Here is a 10,331-nt window from a genome sequence, read left to right as displayed (position 1 = left end):
AAGAAGCAATGGTGGGCCCAGATTCCAACAAATGGCTAGAGGCCATGAAGTCCGAGATAGGATCCATGTATGAAAACAAAGTGTGGACTTTGGAAGTACTACCTAAGGGCCGCAAGGCTATTCAAGACAAATGGATCTTTAAGAAGAAGACGGACGCTGACGGCAATGTGACCGTTTATAAAGCTCGACTTGTGGCAAAGGGTTTTTCACAAGTTCAAGGAGTTGACTACGATGAGACATTCTCACCCGTAGCGATGCTTAAGTCCATCAGAATCATGTTAGCAATAGTTTCATTTTTCGATTAAGAAATCTGGCAGATGGATGTCAAAACGGCGTTCCTTAACAGTTTCCTTAAGGAAGAGTTGTATATGATGCAACCCGAAGGTTTTGTCGATCCTAAGAATGCTAACAAGGTGTGCAAGCTCCAGCGATCCATTTATGGACTGGTGCAAGCATCTCGGAGTTGGAACAAACGCTTTGATGAGGTGATCAAAGCATTTGGGTTTATACAAGTGGTTGGAGAATCTTGTATTTACAAGAAAGTGAGTGGGAGCTCTGTGGTGTTTCTAATATTATATGTGGATGACATATTGCTGATTGGAAACAACGTAGAGTTTTTGGAGAGCATAAAGGATTACTTGAATAAAAGTTTCTCTATGAAGGACCTAGGAGGAGCTGCTTACATTCTAGGCATTAAGATCTACAGGGATAGATCAAAACGCCTGATAGGACTTTCACAAAGCACATACCTTGATAAAGTTTTGAAGAGGTTCAAAATGGAACAGTCCAAGAAAGGGTTCTTGCTAGTTTTACAAGGTACGAGATTGAGTAACACTCAGTGCCCAGCAACTGATAAGGATAGAGAGCATATGAGCACCGTCCCCTATGCTTCAGCCATAGGTTCTATCATGTATGCAATGTTGTGCACTAGACCGGACGTTAGCCTGGCCATAAGTATGGCAGGCAGGTTCCAGAGTAATCCAGGAGTGGATCACTGGACGGTGGTCAAGAATATCCAGAAGTACCTGAAAAGGACTAAGGAGATGTTTCTCGTGTATGGAGGTGACGAAGAGCTCGCCGTAAAGGGTTACGTCGATGCAAGCTTTGACACAGATTTGGACGACTCTAAGTCACAGACCGGATACGTATTTATTCTTAATGGGGGTGCGGTAAGCTGGTGCAGTTCCAAGCAAAGCGTCGTAGCAGATTCTACATGTGAAGTGGAGTACATGGCTGCCTCGGAGGCGGCTAAGGAGGGTGTCTGGATGAAGCAGCTCATGACGGATCTTGGAGTGGTGCCAAGCGCACTGAATCCAATAACCTTGTTCTGTGACAACACAGGTGCCATTGCCTTATCAAAGGAACCACGGTTTCACAAGAAGACCAGACAGATCAAACGACGCTTCCACCTCATCCGCGACTACGTCAAAGGGGAGGACGTAAATATATGCAAAGTACACACGGATCTGAATGTAGCAGACCCACTGACTAAACCTCTTCTACGGGCAAAGCATGATCAACACCAGAACTGTATGGGTGTTAGATTTATTACAATATAATTCGCATGATGATGTGAGGGCTAGATTATTGACTCTAGTGCAAGTGGGAGACTGTTGGAATTATGCCCTAGAGGCAATAATAAATATAGTTATTATTATAATTCCTGTATCAAGTTAATCGTTTATTATCCATGCTATAATTGTATTGAATGAAGACTTATATACATGTGTGGATACATAGACAAAACACTGTCCCTAGCAAGCCTCTAGTTGGCTAGGCAGTTGATCAAAGATAGTCAGGGTCTTCTGATTATGTACAAGGTGTTGTTGCTTGATAACTGGATCACGTCATTAGGAGAATCACATGATGGACTAGACCCAAACTAATAGACGTAGCATGTTGACCGTGTCATTTTGTTGCTACTGTTTTCTGCGTGTCAAGTATTTGTTCCTATGACCATGAGATCATATAACTCATTCACACCGGAGGAATGCTTTGTGTGTATCGAAAGTCGTAACGTAACTCGGTGACTATAAAGATGCTCTACAGGTATATCCGAAGGTGTTCGTTGAGTTAGTATGGATCGAGACTGGGATTTGTCACTCCGTGTGGCGGAGAGGTATCTCGGGGCCCACACGGTAATAAAACATCACACACAAGCCTTGCAAGCAAAGTGACTTAGTGTAAGTTGCCGGATCTTGTATTACGACACGAGTAAAGAGACATGCCGGTAAACGAGATTGAAATAGGTATGCGGATACTGACGATCGAATCTCGGGCAAGTAACATACCGAAGGACAAAGGGAATGACATGCGGGATTATATGAATCCTTGGCACTAAGGTTCAAACGATAAGATCTTCGTAGAATATGTGGGATCCAATATGGGCATCCAGGTCCCTCTATTGGATATTGACCGAGGAGTCACTTGGGTCATGTCTGCATAGTTCTCGAACCCGTAGGGTCTGCACACTTAAGGTTCGACGTTGTTTTATGCGTATTTGAGTTATATGGTTGGTTACCGAATGTTGTTCAGAGTCCCGGATGAGATCACGGACGTCACGAGGGTTTACGGATGGTCCGGAAACGTAGATTGATATATAGGATGACCTCATTTGATTACCGTAAGGTTTTTGGAGTTACCGGGAATGTACCGGGAATGACGAATGGGTTCCGGGTGTTCACCGGGGGGGGGGGGGCAACCCACCCCGGGGAAGCCCATAGGCCTTGGGGGTGGCGCATCAGCCCTTAGTGGGCTGGTGTGACAGCCCAAGAAGGCCCTATGCACCAAAGGATAAGAAATCAAAGAAAAAAAAGAGGAGGTGGGAAAGGAGAGAAGGACTCCACCTTCCAAACCTAGTTGGATTCGGTTTGGAAGGGGAGGACTCACTGCCTTGGCTCGGCCGACCCCCTTGGGGCTCCTTGAGCCTCAAGGCAAGGCCCCCCTCTCCCACCTATATATACCGAGGTTTTAGGGCTGATTTGAGACGACTTTTCCATGGCAGCCCGACCACATACCTCCACGGTTTTTCCTCTAGATCGCGTTTCAGCGGAGCTCGGGCGGAGCCCTGCCGAGATCAGATCACCACCAACCTCCAGAGCGCCGTCACGCTGCTGGAGAACTCATCTACCTCTCTGTCTCTCTTGCTGGATCAAGAAGGCCGAGATCATCGTCGAGCTGTACGTGGGCTGAACGCGGAGGTGCCGCCCGTTCGGCACTAGATCGTGGGACGGATCGCGGGACGGTTCGCGGAGTGGATCGAGGGACGTGAGGACGTTCCACTACATCAACTGTGTTCACTAATGCTTCTGCTGTGCGATCTACAAGGGTACGTAGATCGGAAATCCCCTCTCGTAGATGGACATCACCATGATAGGTCTTCGTGCGCGTAGGAAATTTTTTGTTTCCCATGCGACGTTCCTGAACACTAGGACGCTTCCAAGTTAGAATGTCTATCGGTGTAGGCTCGATGGCATGGGAACCCGCTTAGCCCCTTTGTTTTCCGCTATTAGTGTATCTAAGTGATTTGGCCTTAGGCCCTATCTTGTGAACTTGACCCTTTGTTCATGTGTTGTAATAATCGGTACTTGGATGTAGGACTCTTTTATTCGGTATCTGTGTTCGGTGAGCATTGATCTCTGCGATCACTGAGAACGGCGATTCCCGACTAGTAAGTCAGGGTCCCCACAGATGGATAAAATAAATGGTCCCAATTTCCATTTATTTCATCTTAGTAAATTCATAGGAAAATAATCCCAACTTCAAATTGAGTGAAACCACTTTTTAAATTCTTCTAAAAATTCCTATATAATAGGTGCATCCAATAATTTTTATGAAAATGTTTTCTGCAGACTCCTTATAGGATACATAATTCCCCCCATCTCCACCCTTCAAAAATCCTCGTTGATCCCGATCCAGTAGATACCCTTTTGTTACTAATCTTACAGATAGAGGTAACCTATGAAAATAAAACTCCTATTTTTATAACACTTTTATTTCTCTGCTTGTTGTGCTGCTGATTATGATTGTTTCTAGCGATAGTTGACGAAGTAGACAAAGTTCTCAGAGTTGTACTAGGAGGTTTCAAAGACCTCGAAGACTTTACTCAGCTAGGCAAGTAGCCTTTTGACCATGTCTATGAAACCCTTTTGCATGGAATATGGCACTTATGGTGCTGCGTCGAATCATGATGAAGTGGTGACCAACCTGATGGGTTGCCTCTGTTACTTTCCTCGTTGGTACTTACATTGACATGACTCTACCTTCTGCTCAGAGTTGTGTGTGTGGGAAGTATGTATAATCCTAGTAGATGCTATGCTTCTGGAACAAGAATATGCATGGTGTTAAAAAAAGGTGTTTTCAAAGATTTTTTCAAAACCTCGTCGGGTGCCACTAATGCCCGAGGGAGAAGATGAGCTAAGTAACCACTCGATAAAGAAGTGAAGTCTAAGTAAGTCGTGTGCGTCTGTTTTCAAAAACGGATTTGATTTAATATTTCTCTATTATTCCCAACCTTACATGTACAACCACTATACCCCTATATGGGACGGGGCTTTGTTGATTACTTTGGTCAATGCTAGTAGAGAGCCCGCATTTCTAGTGACGGGAGTGCCTTGGTCACTCTCGATACAGGACCATGCCTGATAGGATGACCATGGGCTGTTTTCACACACACCAGGCACCGTTGCTTGCGCTCATGGGTGATACGTGTGATGTAAATCATGAGGGATGGCACCAATGAGTGGACTCTTTGTTTAGTGTTGTCAAAGGAAAGGTACTCTTTGGGTGCTTACCTCGAGTATATAAGGTACCGCTAGTCGTGTATGAACATAAGTTCTATGAGTCTTGTGTGTAAAGTGTGCAACCTCTGTAGAGTGTAATACTATTCGAATAGTCATGTCCACGGTCAAGGACAGTTGGGTGGTCCTTCTTGAACTAAGTCCCTTGCTTACAAATTTGGCATGTGTGTGTGAGAAAGAAGATACTTGAGCTAATTCGAATGACTTGACATGATGATTGAGCTTGAGATATTCAACATGTGCTTATATTGATATTTGTAACTTGTTCATATCAATATTGGAAACCTCATGATGCATGCTTTTACAAGTTGATTGATCATGTGATTGTACCCAAAATTAGCTTCCTGAAAATTACCTCCTTAGTGCGATATCATGCCTTATTCTAAACATGGGTTGCTTGCGAGTACATTCAAAGTACTCATTGGCTTGCCACTGGTTATTTTATTGGCCAGGCATGAAATAATAGGATATTATGAAGAGCACCTTGGTGACGTATATGCGAGCTAGGACGCTTCCTAGTCATAATGCCCATAGGGTTAAGGCAGATGTCATGGGTCTGTGCTATCTTTGAAGATTTCCGCTGCAAGTGCAGAAGACTTGGCCGTAAAGGCCATATTTGAGTAAAATGGTATGTAATGGATGTAAGACTCTTGTTATTTGGTTTTTGTGTGTTCAGTGAGCATTTATCTCCGGGATCACTGTGCACGTACATTCAGTGATCACTACTTATTATTTGGGTTCCAAACATTTATGACTAATGTGAATCCATGGATATGTGCATTGTCTCCTTTCCATCATTGCTAGCCTCCTCGGTAGCATGCATTGACCATTGTCACCTCAAGTATCGGTGCAGCCTTCACCGGTGCATCCAATCCTCGTGATATGATTCACTCTAGCACACATAAGCCACCCCATATCTTCCTCAAAACAGCAACCATACCTACCTATCATAGCTTTTCCATAGCCATACTGAGATATATTAAAATGCAACTTCCACCATTCTGTCACATGACTTGTGTGTTCATCATCATATTATTTTGCATGATCATGTAGTTGGCATATAATTTGTGGCACAACCACCATTCATCATTTACTACATGTCATTCTAGATCATTACACACCCTCGTACATTGCTAGAGGCATTCATATAGACTTATCTTGTATAGTAGTTTGTATATTTAATTGAGTGTGATGACCATCGTTATTAGGGCAATGTCCAAGTGAGGAAAGGAGGATGGAGACTATTATTCCCCCACTTGTCATGATGAGACTCCGGACAAAAAATAAAATAAAATGAAATGAAAAGAAAATGAAAAAAGAGAAAAGAAAGAAAAACAATTTAAAAAGGAATAAAAAGAAAGAAACAAAAATGAAAAATTGAGAGAAAAGAGAGAAGGGGAAGTGCTATTATCTTTTTCCACACGTGTGCTTAGAGGGAGAACCGTGTTCTTCATACAAAGTCTCTTGAGTTTTCATTTCCATATGCTAGTGGGAATTTTTCTTTATAGAACTTGGCTTGAATATTTCGATGATGGGTTCCTCAAATGCCCGAGGTCTTCATGAGCAAGCAAGTTGGTTGCACACCCACTTAGATTTCATTGAGGTTCCATACAATTATAGGTCTAGTGCATCCGTTGCATGGCAATACCTACTCTTAGCATTGATATCTATTGATGGGCATCTCCATAGCCTATTCATCTGTCTAGTTGATGTGAGACTTCCACCATAATGTATTCCTCCCATATGCCATATCCATTGTTCACGCTCAATTATTGAGTGAGGTTGTAATGCTGAAGTGTGTTAGAAATGATTCGTTCTTATGTAGTGAAGACGGAGTCATGCCATGCTAATATGATAAAATAAGTAGGGAATAACATTCTTTAAGGATCATATACTTTGAATATGAATGATGACGATGTTTATGTTTATGGATATTATTATTTTGATACCAATTATTTCATCCTTTCTCAAGATCATACCTAAAATAGATTACATGTTGGGTAGCATGTCACATCAAAAAAACTGTTCTTATCATTTACCTACTCGAGGACGACCAAGAATTAAGCTTGGGGATCCTGATACATCTCCAAAGATAACTTCCAATTGTTCCATTCTATTATATTATCAATCTTGGATGCTTTATATGAAATTATATGCTTTTTATATTATTTCTAGGAACTAACCTATTAACCGAATGCCAAGTGACAGTTGTTGTTTTCTGCTTGTTTTTGGTTTTCTAGGAAATCATTACCAAATGAAGTCCAAATGCTACGAAACTTCTTGATGATTTTTTCTCGACAAAAGAGGACCTCGAAGCTTGACAAGGAGACCATAAGACACATGAGGAGATGCCAAGGCAACATGTTGCACCCTAATGCCTTGTGAGCCCTCGTGGCTCCGTATGACCTAATTCCGCCTCAAAAATTTCTCTAAAATCGGGAAACCAATAGAGAGCCTCCCAAAACACTTTTTCCACCGCCGCAAGTTTTTCTTTCGACGAGAGGCCTTCCGGAGAGCTTTTCCAGTACCCTGCCGCATGGGGAATCAATCATGGAGGCCATCTACATGAACCTTGGTGCCTCCGTGATGATGTGTGAGTAGTCCATGATAGACCTATGGGTCCATAGCAAGTACCTAGATGGCTTCTTCTCCCCCTTTGATCTTCAATACAAAGTTCATCGCGATTCCCGCGGTGATCTATCCGATGTAATCCTCTTTGGCAGTTGTTTCTTGGGATCCAATGATTTGTGGGTTTATGATCAGATTATTTATGAGCACTAACTGTGTCTTCTCTGAATACTTTTATGCATGATTTTTATAGCTATGAATTTCTCTTCGATCTATCAGTTTGGTATGGACAACTAGATTGATTTATCTTTACTGGGAGTGGTGTGTTGTGATGGGTTCAATATTGCATTGCTCAATCCCATTGATAGGAAGGGACATGCCACATATTGTATTGCTTCCATTTAGGGTAAATCGACAGGGTCGGAATATTTTGCTTGTCTTACTTTTTTTACATCATGTCATCATGCTGCAAGCATTACTGTATTTCATACTTAATACTCTAGATGCATGTTGGATAGCAGTCGATGAATGGACTAATAGTATTAGATGCAGGAACGAATCGGTATACTTACTTATGGACGCCATGACTAGATACAAAATCATTGCCTTCAATAACATATAATAACTATCTGATCTTCTGTTAATTACCCAACAGTAATTTGTTTACCCACCTATGCTATGTTCGAGAGAGAAGCCTCTAGCGAAAACTATCCCCCCATGTATACTTAAACATAATTATTAAAACTCAAAAATATACTTTAGTGAAATTTATTTACTATTATTTACTTTTATTTATTTCTATTATCTATCTACTAATTTTTAATCCTTGCAAGTAACGAGTTCAAGGGGCTTGACAACCCTCTTGCCCACGTTAGGTGCAAGTGTTTGGTTTTGTGTGTGTAGATATTTATGAAGGGGGTTTGTGTGATTCTCCTATTGGGTTGATATCCTTGGTTCTCACTGAGGGAAATACTTATCTTTACTGTGTTGCATCTCCCCTCCTCTTTTGGTAAAAACCCAATGCAGTTTACAAGTAGCAAGAATCGTAGGGGAAAAGAATGGGAGCAATGTTAGGGATCATGGCAAGAAGAGATGATGGGGAATGATACCATCGGTTGGAATCACGGAAGGCTTCATGGAGATGACATGCCGGGGATGATCGCCACGATGGTTCTGGTTGCACGTGAGGGGTGTCGGCGTCAATACCAGCGGATCTCGGGTTGGGGGTCCGAACTGTGGATCTTGGATCAATGGGTAACACGAGACAAAGGAGACGATGTATATCCAGGTTCGGTCCCTCTTGATGGAGCTAAAACCCTATGTCCTGCTCTTGTTATATTGATGGTGGGGTATCAAGTACGAAGTTGATCTACCTCGATATCGTATGTTGTGGCCTAAACCATAGGAGTAGTGAACTTAATTTGTCCGATGACCTAAAATCCTCCGTTTTATATAAGTACCGGGGGTGCTAGGGTTACACAACGTAGGTTACAATCACATGGTCGTTGGGTGGACAACAAGTCTTTGGAAGATTCCGTCTTGAATACAACATCACTTTATTTATCCTTAGTCCAATAATAACAATAGGATGGCCGAGGAGTCCGAACCAAAGAAAGAACTAAACGGCCAGAGGACCCCTTAGTCTCGGACTCCTTCAGTAGCCCCAAACAAGCCTCTAATGCCGTAGTCTTGATCGATCACCTTCACGCGCTCACGATGTTCGGCTAACTCCAGTCCGGCTTGCGCCACATTCATGATAGTCGAAGTCTCACGTGGCCCATAAAATTAATATTTCTTCCACATGATTAATCACACCCCTCAATTCCCCCCACACCAACAAAAAATAAACGGTTCCGATAATATTTCCACAAAATCTCCTCCACACCGAATGGGGAGATATACTTATTATATAAACCGTGCGTGTTTCTAGCAACACTTCCCATCCCCTCAACCGTCAAGAAGAACACCAGAGGGTCAGAGATATTGCAAGTGCTCCATGCTCCCTCTAGCCCTCATGGCCCTCTCCTAGGCGACTAGGAAAGTTGTCGTGTCTCACATATTCGTCTATGTGAACTTCAATTATAAGGGTATCTAGCTTGTCCAGATGTGGCACCTTCTTGTTCCGGATTAACGTCCGCAGAAGGTGAAACTTTCACAAAGCAATTCCCTACCCCCTGCAAGGAGTATATGGTTTGTTTCGTTTCCTTCCTCTTACGAGGTTTAGGCTTCCCATTCACCCCTTTTTAAGCGGCTTATTGGAGTTCTACGGGATTCAACTCCACCACCTCACTCCTGGGTCCATTATTCACATTTTGGGTTTTGTCGCCCTTTGTGAGATGTCTATTTCGAAGACCATTTTGATCTGTGGAGAAGTTTTTCTACCTCATCCCCTGAACCCAGGGAGGGACTATTTGTAAAGTAGGCGGAGCCGAAGTATGGCGCATAGGATGAACTGGATATCCCGTAGGGACCTGAAAGGCAGCCTCGGAAGAGTGGACCTCGGAGTGGTTTTATATTGAAGACGCTCCTCTATTTTATCCTGTCCGGAGGGGTCTACCCGAATTTTTAACCGCTCCTATTAAGAAGCGGTTCAACTGGTGCTCTAAGAGTTCTTCTCAACAGGATAACTTGGAGGTGCGGCAGTTGGTTCCAAAGGTGAAACTATTGGCTCAATTTAACCTCACCATTATCGACGTGATGTCCACGTCCATAAACCGATGTGTACAATCCTAATATGTCTTCAACGTATCGATCATTTATGAAGTACTCATGCCATGTCTGCCTATGTTTACAATAAATTTATCTGGTTTTGCCGCACTTTATATGATTTATTTAGAACTAACCGGATTGACGTTGTTTTCAACAGAAATACCGTGGTGTTGTATTTAGTCCAGAAATAAAAGTTCTCGGAATTGGACAAAAAAAATTTACCATTTTTTTGGAAGAAAAGAGAAATACTGGAGC

This window comes from Hordeum vulgare, chromosome 6H (genome assembly GCF_904849725.1).
Source record: "Hordeum vulgare subsp. vulgare chromosome 6H, MorexV3_pseudomolecules_assembly, whole genome shotgun sequence".
NCBI classification, from domain to species: domain Eukaryota; kingdom Viridiplantae; phylum Streptophyta; class Magnoliopsida; order Poales; family Poaceae; genus Hordeum; species Hordeum vulgare.
The sequence above is the reverse complement of the archived record's forward strand: the minus strand, read 5'-3'. Positions refer to the sequence as shown.